Below are 16,799 nucleotides of genomic sequence, written 5' to 3' on the forward strand. Positions count from 1 at the left end.
GTTTTGATAAATGTGACAAAATTATTTGATGCCAAAATATATAAGTAAATGCATCGTGGAAGTGTGTAATATAATGTTGTTCATACCCATGTGCAATGGAACACTATACTATTTTGTCATAAAAAATCTGTTCAAATAACAATTTTCCTATTCAAACCATTTTCAGTCAACCACTAGACTAAGTTGGTTCCCGGTCACATGGGAGGCCTGGTCCCCCAATGCAACCCATTTCCCATCGCAATATTCCACCATTCACCGGTTTCCCCAACGTAACCCGTTCCCCCAACACAATATTCCACCACATACCCATAGCCCCTAAGTGCGCAGGCGTGGCTCATTTCCCCTCATCCCTGAGCACTCCTTCCCCCTCCTCTTCATGTGTGGGAGGGGAGGAGAGAAGTGGGGTGTGTGGTGGGGGTGTGTGGGGTGGGAGGAGCTGTGTATGTGGGTGGGAGGGGGAGGAGATGTGTGGGAGGGGGAGGAGAGATGTGGGAGGGGGGGTGTGGGAGAGTGGGGTGTGTGTAGGGGAGGGGGTGTTTGTGGGCGGGGGGATTGTGGCGGGGAAGGGTGTGTTGCAGGGGGATTGTGGGGGAGGGGTGTGTGGGCAGGGGTGTGTGTGTGGGAGCGAGGGGTTGTGGGGGTGTGGGATGTTGAAGCAGGGGGGATTGTGGAGGGAGGGGTGTGGGGGCAGGGGGTGTGTGTGTGGGAGCGAGGGGTTGTGGGGGTGTGGGATGTTGAAGCAGGGGGGATTGTGGAGGGAGGGGTGTGGGGGTGGGTGAGTCATGGGGGAGTGGTGTGGGAGAGTGGGGTCAGGGGGGTGTGTGGGCGGGGGATTGTGGGGGTGGAGGGGTGTGGGGGGGGGTGTTCTGGGGGGAGGGGGGTGTCTCACTTCCAACAGCAGCAGAAGCAGGCAAACGATAGCCGAACTTGGCCTGGGGCTCACGGCTGTTGCGGTCCGAATCCGCCCCCACTTCTACTCCCAGAGCGGGGCCAAGTAAATTGAAGATAGACACAAAATGCTGGAATAACTCAGCGGGACCGGCAGCATCTCTGGAGAGAAGGAATCAATGACGTTTCGAGTTAAGACCCTTCTTTTCAGACTGAAGAAGAGTCTCGACACGAAACGTTACCCATTGCTTCTCTCCAGAGATACTGCCGGTCCCGCTAAGTTTCTTCAGTTTTGTGTCCATCTTCAAATGACGTCACCAGCTCCAGATGGGCTATGCGTACGCATGAAATCGCGCGCGACCTTCGCGGGACCGTCGCGGCTCAAGGCGACCATTAGGTCGCGTAATTTGCGTGCCAAGGACACATACGTGGGACAGGCCCTTTAGTCCTTTAAAAGAGGGGGGGAGAGGGGGGAGAAGAGGGGAGAAGGAGTGGAGACAACTTTTAAAAGCCAGAGATACAGGGCTGTGAATCCTGGTGGACATTTAACATTACCGGTCGGTTATCCTTGGCTCTAAACACTACCGCTTACGTTTTTTTTCCCCAATGAGCCAAAGAAATTCACCGGTCAACACTGGCTACAGCCTACGAGAACGTCCGAGAACCTTCAACCTCCTGGCATCCCACTAGGACCTCCTGGCGACCCACCTATGGCTTGAGAATTCTCGCTACTCTCCATGGCGGCATCATTCTAGTCGCCACTAATCTTCCAACATGTTAAAATATTCACGGTGACCATAATGAGGCCGCCACTAGTTCCCAGAATGCAGGAACTCCTCGCGACCATGAAGGCAACTCCCCGACAACCTCCCGCAAACATGCGGCGACCATGTGGCGACTGCATAGTCTCCTGCAGTCGCCTAGAAAGTCGCCTAAGTGGGACAGGCCCATAACAGTACTGTGGTTGGACGTCACGGCAAGACAAAGCAGTAATGCGAAGACAGAATGTAAAAACAAAGAACTGCAGTTAAATGTAAGGGCAGAGTGTGGGTAGGGGTTATAAAGAGAGATATAAGTGGGAACAGTATTAAGTTAATACAGAGATACTCTATAGAGGGTTCAGTAACAGCATTTCCAGAGATAACATAAACAACTGAGGGTGCTTCCACTAAAGTATGATTGCATAGGCAGCTAACATGAGAAAGAGATAAAGTTGAAGAGTAATTGTATGATTAGACAAAATGGCAGGGTTAAGGTAGAACAAGACTATAAAGAATATTAAATATAATATTTTTCTTGCTGCTTAATTTCCCTGAGGTAAAACTCCTTCACTTTTCCATTTAAGCCATCTGGTAAAGATTGCCTGCAGGCCCCAGTGACGTTGCCCAGACCTGACATGCATGTATCAGAGGGAATTGCACTTGGTTTGGGTAAGTGTTCAGAAGAGCAGGTATAAATAAAACTCTAAGATAGACACAAAATGCTGGAGTAACTCAGCAGCATCTCTGAAGAGAATAAATTGGTGACGTTTCGCGTCGAGACCCTTCTTCAGAGTGATGTCAGGGGAGAAGGAGATAAATGTCAGATTCCAGCTGTTGCAAGTAACCTGGGCAACCTTATCTATCCACTTGGCTACTTGCAATTGGGAAGGTAAGGTCCAAGTAATTCCCTGCATAGTGGTCTTGTGTGCACCTCCTGCAAGGTTAGCCCTGTGGGATGTCCCAGAAACCAAACCCAGTAAATATCTGCATGTCATTAAGATCAAATTGGAAGTCAGCCAATGGCTTTAAAATGAGTTCTGGGAATTAAATTATCTTGGGCTGTAACAGCTGAACTTCAGACACATACACTGAATACACAGTCACAAGTAAAATCAAAGGCAAGGAGGAATCTGACTCTAAATCCATTTTGGCAATTGAAAACTAACAGCTTTGACCTTAAATTGGAGTAATTAATTCACAGGTAACAGTAACATTTAAGTGGATTTCTCCTCCCGAATGTGAGAATTTTTTAAAAAAAAATATTCATACTTTAATCCTATGCATGTATTATATATTAATTAACACCTCCATGAGACTGGCAGAGGTTTAATTAAAAGATGTGCATTGGTCTGGAACATTTAAAACAAGTGAAGAATTTATAGAGGAAAATTATCACAGAGTCCTTCATCTCTTTCATTTTGGTTCATTGTTAATCACCGTGCAGCTAACAGCAACCTGAAATAATAAAAACCAGGCAGTTGCCCATCGGCAGAGTCATTGTCATTTTGTGAGCACTGGTTCTGCTAATGATCATTGAGGGTCACAGTTGTACAGAAAGAAATCAACACAAGGACATCTAATCTATAGTTCGTGATACAAAATGCAAATAGGGGTGCTGGCCAGCAGATGTGGACCATCAGCAGCTTGGAACCATTCCAGACAATAGAACCAGGAGCTAGGACACAATTAATAGCTGCGTATCAAATCTCCCACATGTATTTAGCATCATAATCAAAAACTAATTTCTGTCCAACGAGTTTGAGGAATACCAGTTGATTGCATGTCTATTCCTTGGGTCCCACACTCCACAAGCAAGTGTCTGTTTGTAGCTTTAATAAAGCAAAGGATAAACAATAAATTATAGTGATTGTTCCACAGAGCCAATACTTAATTTTCCAACCCAAACCAAATATCTATCCAGAAAATTATATTCAAGATTTACTTCATTGTAACTTCAGTGATACAAAATAATCCTGAATTATCACATGTGCATATGTATATCTTTGGACTGCTCCACAATTAAATGTGCATCATTGAAGACAGGTCCCTACAGACAATAACTTATGGTTAAGAGTCACAAACTATGCAGGGATAGTATCAAAGCGAAGGATGATGCGTACAAATTAGCCAGAAAAAGCAGCATACCGGAGGACTGGGAGAAATTCAGAGACCAGCAGAGGAGGACAAAGGGCTTAATTAGGAAAGGAAAAATAGATTATGAAAGAAAACTGGCAGGGAACATAAAAACTGACTGCAAAAGTTTTTATAGATATGTGAAAAGAAAGCGATTAGTTAAAACAAATGTAGGTCCCTTGCAGTCAGAAATGGGTGAGTTGATCATGGGGAACAAGGATATGGCGGACCAATTGAATAACTACTTTGGTTCCGTCTTCACTAAGGAAGACATAAATAATCCACCGGAAATAGCAGGGGACCGCGGGTCAAAGGAGTTGGAGGAATTGAGTGAAATCCAGGTTAGCCAGGAAGTGGTGTTGGGTAAATTGAATGGATTAAAGGCCGATAAATCCCCAGGGCCAGATAGGCTGCATCCCAGAGTACTTAAGGAAGTAGCTCCAGAAATAGTGGATGCATTAGTAATAATCTTTCAAAACTCTTTAGATTCTGGAGTAGTTCCTGAGGATTGGCGGGTAGCAAACGTAACCCCACTTTTTAAGAAGGGAGCGAGAGAGAAAACGGGGAATTACAGACCAGTTAGTCTAACATCGGTAGTGGGGAAACTACTAGAGTCAGTTATTAAAGATGGGATAGCAGCACATTTGGAAAGTGGTGAAATCATTGGACAAAGTCAGCATGGATTTACAAAAGGTAAATCATGTCTGACGAATCTTATAGAATTTTTCGAGGATGTAACTAGTAGCGTGGATAGGGGAGAACCAGTGGATGTGGTGTATCTGGACTTCCAGAAGGCTTTCGACAAGGTCCCACATAAGAGATTAGTTTACAAACTTAAAGCACACGGCATTGAGGGTTCAGTATTGATGTGGATAGAGAACTGGCTGGCAAACAGGAAGCAAAGAGTAGGAGTAAACGGGTCCTTTTCACAATGGCAGGCAGTGACTAGTGGGGTACCGCAAGGCTCAGTGCTGGGACCCCAGCTATTTACAATATATATTAATGATCTGGATGAGGGAATTGAAGGCAATATCTCCAAGTTTGCGGATGACACTAAGCTGGGGGGCAGTGTTAGCTGTGAGGAGGATGCTAGGAGACTGCAAGGTGACTGGATAGGCTGGGTGAGTGGGCAAATGTTTGGCAGATGCAGTATAATGTGGATAAATGTGAGGTTATCCATTTTGGTGGCAAAAACAGGAAAGCAGACTATTATCTAAATGGTGGCCGACTAGGAAAAGGGGAGATGCAGCGAGACCTGGGTGTCATGGTACACCAGTCATTGAAAGTGGGCATGCAGGTGCAGCAGGCAGTGAAGAAAGCGAATGGTATGTTAGCTTTCATAGCAAAAGGATTTGAGTATAGGAGCAGGGAGGTTCTACTGCAGTTGTACAGGGTCTTGGTGAGACCACACCTGGAGTATTGCGTACAGTTTTGGTCTCCAAATCTGAGGAAGGACATTATTGCCATAGAGGGAGTGCAGAGAAGGTTCACCAGACTGATTCCTGGGATGTCAGGACTGTCTTATGAAGAAAGACTGGATAGACTTGGTTTATACTCTCTAGAATTTAGGAGATTGAGAGGGGATCTTATAGAAACTTACAAAATTCTTAAGGGGTTGGACAGGCTAGATGCAGGAAGATTGCTCCCGATGTTGGGGAAGTCCAGGACAAGGGGTCACAGCTTAAGGATAAGGGGGAAATCCTTTAAAACCGAGATGAGAAGAACTTTTTTCACACAGAGAGTGGTGAATCTCTGGAACTCCCTGCCACAGAGGGTAGTCGAGGCCAGTTCATTGGCTATATTTAAGAGGGAGTTAGATGTGGCCCTTGTGGCTAAAGGGATCAGGGGGTATGGAGAGAAGGCAGGTACAGGATACTGAGTTGGATGATCAGCCATGATCATATTGAATGGCGGTGCAGGCTCGAAGGGCCGAATGGCCTACTCCTGCACCTAATTTCTATGTTTCTATGTTTCTATGTTTCTATGCATTCGACTAAGATGTAATTTAATGAGGGAGCTATTACATTTTTAGATGACAGTCTTTTTACAGTTTTACTTATCTGTATTATTTTTTGGCCTACTCACAACATTGTTCGTAAGGATTTGAAAATATCCACTTCATCTGATGGTGACAAATTTCTGCTCCGATTTTCGTTTCAGCACCTTAATGGGCCTGTCCCACTTACTAGACTTTTTCGCTGACTGCCGGCACCCGTCATAGGTCGTTGCAGGTCGCCAAAAATTTTCAACATGTTGAAAATCCAGCGGCGACCAGAAAGATGCTACGACTCTTTGGGCGACTGAGGAGACTACTCACGACCGTACAGGCTCACGACCGTACAGGCGACACCCTGGCGACAAGTCGCGGTGTGAAGCCTGTATGATCATGAGTAGTCGCCCAAAGAGTCGTACCTTGTTCTGGTTAGCCGCTGAATTTTCAACATGTTGAATATTTTCGGACATCTAAGGACATGGAGAATGCAGTAGAATGGGTTGAGAAGGAAAAATAGATCAGCCATGATCGAATGGTGGATTAATCTCAATAGGCAGAATGGCCTATTCGGCTCATACGTCTTGTGGTCTTATGCTACTTCTTTTGTTTATGATACATATAAATAACTTGGAAATAAATGTAGATGAGTTAGTTGGTAAGTTTGCAGATTATGCCAAGATTGCTGGGGTCATTGACTGTGAAGAAGGATGTCAAAGTATACAGTGGGATATAGATCATCTTCAGAAATGGTGGAGATATGCCAGTTGAAGGTTAATCTCAGCAAGTATGAGACATTGCACTTTGAGAGGTCAAATGAATAGGATAATATATAATTAAAAGCTAAACCCTTAAGAAACATAGAAACATAGAAACATAGAAATTAGGTGCAGGAGTAGGCCATTCGGCCCTTCGAGCCTGCACCGCCATTCAATATGATCATGGCTGATCATCCAACTCAGTATCCCGTACATGCCTTCTCTCCATACCCTCTGATCCCCTTAGCCACAAGGGCCACATCTAACTCCCTCTTAAATATAGCCAATGAACTGGCCTCGACTACCCTCTGTGGCAGGGAGTTCCAGAGATTCACCACTCTCTGTGTGAAAAAAGTTCTTCTCATCTCGGTTTTAAAGGATTTCCCCCTTATCCTTAAGCTGTGACCCCTTGTCCTGGACTTCCCCAACATCGGGAGCAATCTTCCTGCATCTAGCCTGTCCAACCCCTTAAGAATTTTGTAAGTTTCTATAAGATCCCCTCTCAATCACCTAAATTCTAGAGAGTATAAACCAAGTCTATCCAGTCTTCCTTCATAAGACAGTCCTGACATCCCAGGAATCAGTCTGGTGAACCTTCTCTGCACTCCCTCTATGGCAATAATGTCCTTCCTCAGATTTGGAGACCAAAACTGTACGCAATACTCCAGGTGTGGTCTCACCAAGACCTGTACAACTGCAGTAGAACCTCCCTGCTCCTATACTCAAATCATTTTGCTATGAAAGCTAACATACCATTCGCTTTCTTCACTGCCTGCTGCACCTGCATGCCCACTTTCAATGACTGGTGTACCATGACACCCAGGTCTCGCTGCATCTCCCCTTTTCCTAGTCGGCCACCATTTAGATAATAGTCTGCTTTCCTGTTTTTGCCACCAAAATGGATAACCTCACATTTATCCACATTATACTTCATCTGCCAAACATTTGCCCACTCACCCAGCCTATCCAAGTCACCTTGCAGTCTCCTAGTATCCTCCTCACAGCTAACACTGCCCCCCAGCTTAGTGTCATCCGCAAACTTGGAGATATTGCCTTCAATTCCCTCATCCAGATCATTAATATATATTGTAAATAGCTGGGGTCCCAGCACTGAGCCTTGCGGTACCCCACTAGTCACTGCCTGCCATTGTGAAAAGGACCCGTTTACTCCTACTCTTTGCTTCCTGTTTGCCAGCCAGTTCTCTATCCACATCAATACTGAACCCCCAATGCCGTGTGCTTTAAGTTTGTAAACTAATCTCTTATGTGGGACCTTGTCGAAAGCCTTCTGGAAGTCCAGATACACCACATCCACTGGTTCTCCCCTATCCACGCTACTAGTTACATCCTCGAAAAATTCTATAAGATTCGTCAGACATGATTTACCTTTTGTAAATCCATGCTGACTTTGTCCAATGATTTCACCACTTTCCAAATGTGCTGTACATTGATGTACAGAGGGATATTGGGGTTGGTGCATGGTTCTCTGAAAGTAGCAATACAAGTAGATAGAGTGGTAAAAAGGCATATGGTATGCTTACCATTGATCGAGGCATTGAGTAAAAAAGCCAGGAAATCATGATGCAGCTTTATAGAACTTTGGTCGTGTTGCATCTTGAGTATTCCATGCAATTCTGGTAACTACAGTGGCTTGCAAAAGTATTCATACCCCTTGAACCTTTCCACATTTTGTCACGTTACAACCACAAACATAAATGTATTTTATTAGGATTTTACTTCGGAGTCACGTGAGTGACTACATGAAGAACCCGCTCAGTGCGCAGGCGCGGCATTACGCCAGCAGTGCAACAGCGGCAGCGGGAGCTAGGCACTCCCGCAACAGATGAAACGGACCGTCAGGTGAGTATCCTGAGGTCGGGTTTCTTTTACAGGGGAGCCCCTTTTTCTGCTTGTGTTTTACAGGCAGAGAAAAAGGCTCTGGAACAAAACTGTCCCCCGTTCGAGAAGGAACGTTTCCCGTCGGGGGGAAGGGGGGCAGCAACAGGCGGTAGGAGCGACCCGGTGTTCCTCTATTCCCCGACACCGTGCCGAGCCCAGCCCGCTAGCGGGCTGGATGTATAGCCACCCGAAGAGGCAACCGGCAGGTGTTCCCGATTTGGGACGGGACGTCTCTCCACCCGCACGGGGGGAGAGAGAGCCGCCTGAGCCGCTGGAGCGGCTCTCGGAGCAGGTGCCTGCGAGACGCGCTGCTTGAGGGGCGCTCTCGCTACTACAAGGCACAAAAGCTCCAGAAGAAGGCGGTAGGAACATTTAACCGGGCGTTCCGCTATCCCCACACCGCGCCGAAGCCAGTCCCGCTAGTGCCTGAGCTGCGGGCTGGATGTCTAGCCATCCGAAGAGGCATCCGGCCGGTGGCTTCCGACTTGTCGGAGGGGACGTCTCTCCACCCGCAGGGAGAGAGACAGCCGCCTGAGCCGCTGGAGCGGCTCCTGGAGCAGGAGCTCCTGCGAGACACGCTACGTGAGGGGCAGTCTCACTGGAGGGTTCAGGCATACCCTCCACAGTGCCTAGGCACTGCCCATCGCTTCCTCCTTAGTGTGGTTAGCTTTGGGGTGACCAGTGGCTGGGCTGGTCATGAAGAGGGGTCACTGGCTGAACAATATCGGGAGTATGCTTGAGGTACAGGATCAGGAAGAGCTGCTGGGTGTGGCCGCTATGTGGCTCCACCACTAGCGAGATGGCTTTTCAGTCTCAACTGATGGCCAGCTTACTACCTGTCTTTTCCAAAAAACCTCTCCAAGACAGGTAGCCATGAGGCGTTGGTTTTATCACGCCTCCCCTAAATTGCATTTACTCAAAGTGCCCGCCATTATTGGGGGATAAATTGAGCAGCGCGTTTAACCTAAATATTTTAAAAATGCATTTGGTACCCTGACGTCGGCTATCATGTCCACCTGCTCATTCCAGAAGGGCAGGGTAGTATGGCAAAACACCTGACCCTACTGTTCAACGGTATACCTCATAACTTCTGAAATGAACTCTCAAACCTGCCCTCAATCTATGAAATTAACAGGACTATGAGAACGCCGACCTCATAAGCACAGATCCTGCTACCTGGCACTTACCAAACCAGTCCTAAAAAACTGGACGAAGTGTTCAAACTATTCGGCACAAGAGGGCAGAGTCTGGAATGAGCACCACACTAAACCAGACAGCAGTACCTCTACGTGTCCACCAGGGGCGTCTACCTCATGGTACTGGTGAAAGCTCGGGGCCTGCATGCCAAACCTGTAGCATTTTAGGCCACGGCCCAGAGCAGGCCCCAGGGGAAAATGTGCCACCCCCCAACAAACATCGTCCCTACAAGAACAAGGAACCAGAAACCGAAGAAAACAACAATGAAGACAGATAAGTATGGTTCCTACCATCACATAAAGGTTAAGGGTTGTACTAACAAGGGGTGGATGAATCACGCCTGGTTAGGAAGCTATCACTCTTGGTAGTTATATACCAAAAAATAAATACAAGGGGAATAGAATTAATATCTTGCCACCAATTCAGCAAGCACCCCAAGTGGTCTACCCTCCCACGATGGTGAATGTCGCACCATCGTTGATAAACCACTTGAGTATTTCACCAGGTATACCCATTCATGGGATTTGTAACTACTACCATGGATCCAAGGATACTTTATGGTAGACATCGACCTTGAAGATGCACACTATTCAGTACCTTCTCATATAAGTTTCGGATATACCGCAATTACCTGATGGAGTAACCATGATGAGCGTTGCGGCATTTAAGTCAAAGTTATCCAGAATCAACTAGCCCTGACACTTAGAAACATTCCGTCATGGCATGTCTATATATTAACGACAAACTATCCTTGGATACAGCTTTAGCTGCATCGCTTCTCGGCCTTTTGGCTAAGATCAAGTGTAGTATCTGTTCTTATCAGTTTAATAATCTGATACGCCCCTTATCTAGGGACCATATATTAAATTGAATTTTGGAACAGGGAGATGGAATAGGGGCTTGCTCCGTCCACTCCACGCATCGACCCAGTATTGCAGTGCCTCTGGGAACGGTGCACAAAATATATATCCAGATATTTACGTTGACCATCCACAACGTTGTTATCTGGTATTCATTAAGACTATCAGTCATGGTGCATTAACCACCAATCAACTACGTGGCAAAGTAATTGGGATATAGCAGCATTACCAGCTACTGAACTTTGTACCTTTCCTATGAGCTGAGATACTGTTGTTCAAAACTATCTCCATACCTGTAATATGGGGGCAAATGGATTAATCTGTAGTGTTATCATGGAATTTATCGGCAGGAAGGATTATGGTTGTACACTTCCACCTGTTTTGAGTAACATCTTATGTGTCCTGATGTGTTACTGAGCTTGTAATACTTAATGCCAATATGAATTGACTTAAACATGTTATATATTAACTTACTTAATTCTAGTGAAGCATTTGCTCAGTAATCCACCAAATTTGCATGTTCGTTTATAAGATAACAACATCAGTGGTGGCATATACCAAACCACTTGGGCGGAGAACATCGATATTAGGGGACAATTTATTAACAATTGGAAACCGTATGTCATCAAACATGTTTGACCATCAGTAACTCACCTATCAGGTGAGCTAAATACTGTAAACATACATTTAAACCAAAAATATTTGCTGAAATCACTAAGCAATATGGACACCAGATATCGATTCCTTATATCCAATTAAATCACCACGTACTAACTTACGTCACATGAAACCAATCTCAAGGCAGCTGCAATGGAGACATTCCCGCGTATTGAGGGGTGGGGGGAACCTAATCTCTATGTTTTCCTTTCCTTCTACCTCTTCAATAGGTACTACGGCTTCATCAGTCGGGTACTACGCAAATTACAGTGGACCAAGTCCACAAGCATGGTTCCCAGTGATCCTCGACATGGTCATTAAAAGAATTGCAGAATTGGGAAGACCATTGCTGTGCTTGGATCAGGAGCACTATCAACCTGATGACAGCATTCCGTCGCATATCCTAGGGAACATACCTGAGGAGCATCAAGAAATGGTACACTGTTTCCAAAACAGGAATTACACATTCAACTATAACAAAAAACTGTACTGGAGCTCCTGGCAGGTCTTCACCACAATGAAGGACATGTTCTGTTAGCCTACTCAACTTGGGTACCGCTCACTGGTGATCAGATACAGGAGAGGTATATCAATCCATTCCCCAGAAATAGGTACACCCAAATTGGGATGTCAGTGAAATCCTGTGTCTGAAGAAGGGTTTCGGCCCGAAACGTCGCCTATTTCCTTCGCTCCATAGATGCTGCTGCACCCGCTGAGTTCCTCCAGCAATTTTGTGTACCTTCGATATTCCAGCATCTGCAGTTCCCTTTTGAATACCTTAGGGGATGATCACCAGCCAGGTCACTCACCCTGGAACAGTCTACCCTGAAGATGGACATGCTGGTGGCCTTACATCAACACAAAGAGCCAGCTCTCCCATCTACTGCGATGGGACAACATGGTTATAACACCAGATAGTGTCACATGCCCATTCAAGGGTTGGCCAAACAGAACAGACCAGGAACATCAGGTCCAGTCATGAAATTCCAGGCATACCCACCTGAACCACGTTTTATGTGTCATGACCCACTTAGAGATCGACACAATAAGGAATACCGAGGGAGAGGAAAAAGCCTTATGGGTCAGCCACAGGAAACCTCATGGTCGGGTGACGAGCTAAACTATCTCTAGTGGCTCAAGCAGGTACTGGGAGTTGCTGGAGTAAATACTAACGTGTATAAAATCTTACTCCACCAGAACAGCTTCCACGTCAGTAACTAAGAGGATGGATGAGCCTATGGACCACATCCTGGCTACTGCAGGGTGGTCTAGGGAGTATACGTTCCAAACTTTTATAACAAACCACTGACAGAACCTGTATCGTTTGCAGAAAAAGAATCTGCAAAAAATATATAATTTAAGCCCGGGGGAGCAATTAGAAACATAGAAACATAGAAAGTAGGTGCGAGAGTAGACCACCAGGTCCGTCGAGCCCGCACCGCCATTCGCTCATGGCTGAACACTAAACAGACACACTTACCCACAAACAGTAGACACAAGACACAGAACACAAGACACTACCCTCCCCTTTATACCGCTATCACCCCTCTCCACCCCAAGAACCTCGCGATCTCCTGGGGGAGGCAAAAAACCGGATAAAAACCCAGGTCCAATTCGGGAAAAAAATCCGGGAAATTCCTCTCCGACCCCAATCCAGGCGATCGACACTTGTCCAGGAGATCACTCAGGTCTTACTATACTAACCATACCTAGGTCCATATCCCTGCCCTCTCCCCGTAGCCCCTTATCCCCTTGGCAGCTAAAAAACCATCTATTTTAGTCTTAAATATATTTAAAGTTTCTGCTTCCACTGCTCCCTGGGGCAGTGAATTCCATAAATTAACCACCCTCTGGGTGAAGAAGTTCTTCCTCATCTCAATTGGTCTTGTTGTTGTTAATAACACCATTATTGTTTTTACAAACAGATTCATGGTTGATTACGATAACATACTTCCTCCCTCGAATGACTTCGGCAGCGAGTGAAGTATGAACTGTTACACGGTTTGAAATCACAGAGCTTTGAAGTCTTCACGTAGTCACTCACGTGACTCCGAAGTAAAATAGTAAAATTAAACGAGAACTTACCAGTTTGAAGTTTGATCTGTATTTTATGAGGAGTTACGATGAGGGATTACGTGCCCTCCGCTCCCACCCTCATTATATGGATCAAACTAATAAATTGATGTCTCCTTATCTTTACTATGTTTACTTCAAATAACTGTGTCTATGTGTGATTCCGCACCGCTGCTTGGAAGTATGCCGCGCCTGCGCACTGAGCGGGTTCTTCACGTAATCCCTCATCGTAACTCCTCATAAAATACAGATCAAACTTCAAACTGGTAAGTTCTCGTTTAATCTTACTATTTTATGTGATAGACCAACACAAAGTGGCGCATAATTGTGAAGTGGAAGGAAAATGATACATGGTTTTCAAATTTTTTTACAAATAAAAAACTGAAGTGTGGCGTGCAAAAGTATTCAGCCCCCTTTACTCTGATACCCCTAAATAAAATCCAGTGCAACCAATTGCCTTCAGAAGTCACCTAATTAGTAAATAGAGTCCACTTGTGTGTAATCTAATCTCAGTATAAATACAGCTGTTCTGTGAAGGCCTCAGAGGTTTGTTAGAGAACATTAGTGAACAAACAGCATCGTGAAGCCCAAGGAACACACCAGACAGGTCAGGGATAAAGTTGTGGAGAAGTTTAAAGCAGGGTTAGGTTATAAAAAAATATCCCAAGCTTTGAACATCTCACGGAGCACTGTTCAATCCATCATCCGAAAATGGAAAGAGTATGGCACAACTGCAAACCTACCAAGACATGGCCGTCCACCTAAACTGACAGGCCGGGCAAGGAGAGCATTGATCAGAGAAGCAGCCAAGAGGCCCATGGTAACTCTGGAGGCGCTGCAGAGATCCACAGCTCAGGTGGGAGAATCTGTCCACAGGACAACTATTAGTCGTGCACTCCACAAATCGGGCCTTTATGGAAGAGTGGCAAGAAGAAAGCCATTGTTGAAAAAAAGCCATAAGAAGTCCCGTTTGCAGTTTGCCACAAGCCAAGTGGAGGACACAGCAAACATGTGGAGGAAGGTGCTCTGGTCAGATGAGACCAAAATTGAAGTTTTTGGCCTAAATGCAAAACGCTATGTGTGGCGGAAAACTAACACTGCACATCACCCTGAACACATCATCCCCACTGTGAAACGTGGTGGCAGCATCATGCTGTGGGGATGCTTTTCTTCAGCAGGGACAGGGAAGCTGGTCAGAGTAGATGGGCAGATGGATGGAGCCAAATACAGGAAGAAAACCTGTTAGAATCGGCAAAAGACTTGAGACTGGGGCGGAGGTTCACCTTCCAGCGGGACAACGGCCCTAAACATACAGCCAGAGCTACAATGGAATGGTTTAGATCAAAGCATATTCATGTGTTAGAATGGCCCAGTCAAAGTCCAGACCTAAATCCAATTGAGAATCTCTTGCAAGACTTGAAAATTGCTGTTCACAGACGCTCTCCATCCAATCTGACTGAGCTTGAGCTATTTTGCAAAGAAGAATGGGCAAAAATTTCAGTCTCTAGATGTGCAAAGCTGGTAGAGACATAGCCCAAAAGACTTGCAGCTGTAATTGCAGCGAAAGGTGGTTCTACAAAGTATTGACTCAGGGGGGCTGAATACCTTTGCACGCCACACTTTTCAGTTTTTTATTTGTAAAAAAATTTGAAGACCATGTATCATTTTCCTTCCATTTCACAATTATGCACCACTTTGCGTTGGTCTATCACATAAAATCCCAATAAAATACATTTACGTTTGTGGTTGTAACGTGACAAAATGTGGAAAGGTTCAAGGGGTATGAAAACTTTTGCAAGCCACTGTAAATACAGGAAGGATGTGAATCTTTTGAAGTGAGTGCAGAGGTCATTTACCAGGACAATGCATAGATTAGGGTATATTAGCTATGAAGAGAGATTGGATAGACTTGGATAGTTTTCTCTGGAATGCCAAAGGTCAACTATATAAAATTAAGAGAGGCATAGATAGGGTAGACAGTTGGAATCTTTTTCCCCATGATGGAAATATCAATTACCAGAGGACGTAGCTTTATGGTAAGAATGGGAAAGATTAAAGGAGATGTGTGGGGCAAGATTTTTATATATATATAAACGAGAGTAAAACATTTTTTAAATCAGTAAATATATATAATATATTATATAATATATTATATTTATATAATATTAATATAATATATATATTATATAAATATTATATAAATATAATATATTATATATATATATATCATATATATATGCATATATTATATATATATATAATGGCCTATTCGGCTCATACGTCTTGTGGTCTTATGCTACTTCTTTTGTTTATGATACATATAAATAACTTGGAAATAAATGTAGATGAGTTAGTTGGTAAGTTTGCAGATTATGCCAAGATTGCTGGGGTCATTGACTGTGAAGAAGGATGTCAAAGTATACAGTGGGATATAGATCATCTTCAGAAATGGTGGAGATATGCCAGTTGAAGGTTAATCTCAGCAAGTGTGAGACGTTGCACTTTGAGAGGTCAAATGAATAGGATAATATATAATTAAAAGCTAAACCCTTAAGAACATTGATGTACAGAGGGATATTGGGGTTGGTGCATGGTTCTCTGAAAGTAGCAATACAAGTAGATAGAGTGGTAAAAAGGCATATGGTATGCTTACCATTGATCGAGGCATTGAGTAAAAAAGCCAGGAAATCATGATGCAGCTTTATAGAACTTTGGTCGTGTTGCATCTTGAGTATTCCATGCAATTCTGGTAACTACAGTGGCTTGCAAAAGTATTCATACCCCTTGAACCTTTCCACATTTTGTCACGTTACAACCACAAACATAAATGTATTTTATTAGGATTTTATGTGATAGACCAACACAAAGTGGCGCATAATTGTGAAGTGGAAGGAAAATGATACATGGTTTTCAAATTTTTTTACAAATAAAAAACTGAAGTGTGGTGTGCAAAGGTATTCAGCCCCCTTTACTCTGATACCCCTAAATAAAATCCAGTGCAACCAATTGCCTTCAGAAGTCACCTAATTAGTAAATAGAGTCCACTTGTGTGTAATCTAATCTCAGTATAAATACAGCTGTTCTGTGAAGGCCTCAGAGGTTTGTTAGAGAACATTAGTGAACAAACAGCATCGTGAAGCCCAAGGAACACACCAGACAGGTCAGAGATAAAGTTGTGGAGAAGTTTAAAGCAGGGTTAGGTTATAAAAAAATATCCCAAGCTTTGAACATCTCACGGAGCACTGTTCAATCCATCATCCGAAAATGGAAAGAGTATGGCACAACTGCAAACCTACCAAGACATGGCCGTCCACCTAAACTGACAGGCCGGGCAAGGAGAGCATTGATCAGAGAAGCAGCCAAGAGGCCCATGGTAACTCTGGAGGCGCTGCAGAGATCCACAGCTCAGGTGGGAGAATCTGTCCACAGGACAACTATTAGTCGTGCACTCCACAAATCGGGCCTTTATGGAAGAGTGGCAAGAAGAAAGCCATTGTTGAAAAAAAGCCATAAGAAATCCCGTTTGCAGTTTGCTACAAGCCATGTGGAGGACACAGCAAACATGTGGAGGAAGGTGCTCTGG

The 16,799-nt window shown here is 44.6% G+C and overlaps 1 protein-coding gene and 1 non-coding gene across 5 annotated transcripts in view; both read left to right on the forward strand.

Annotated features, from left to right (window-relative positions):
• LOC116990944 (cadherin-18-like) overlaps nt 1-16,799 on the forward strand; it is a 794,245-nt gene that overhangs the window by 622,519 nt on the left and 154,927 nt on the right. The window lies entirely within an intron of this gene.
• Nucleotides 10,398-10,589, forward strand: LOC116970587. Its single transcript, XR_004411206.1, has one exon. It is a non-coding gene; the product is annotated as a U2 spliceosomal RNA (small nuclear RNA).

This window comes from Amblyraja radiata, chromosome 2 (genome assembly GCF_010909765.2).
Source record: "Amblyraja radiata isolate CabotCenter1 chromosome 2, sAmbRad1.1.pri, whole genome shotgun sequence".
NCBI lineage: Eukaryota > Metazoa > Chordata > Chondrichthyes > Rajiformes > Rajidae > Amblyraja > Amblyraja radiata.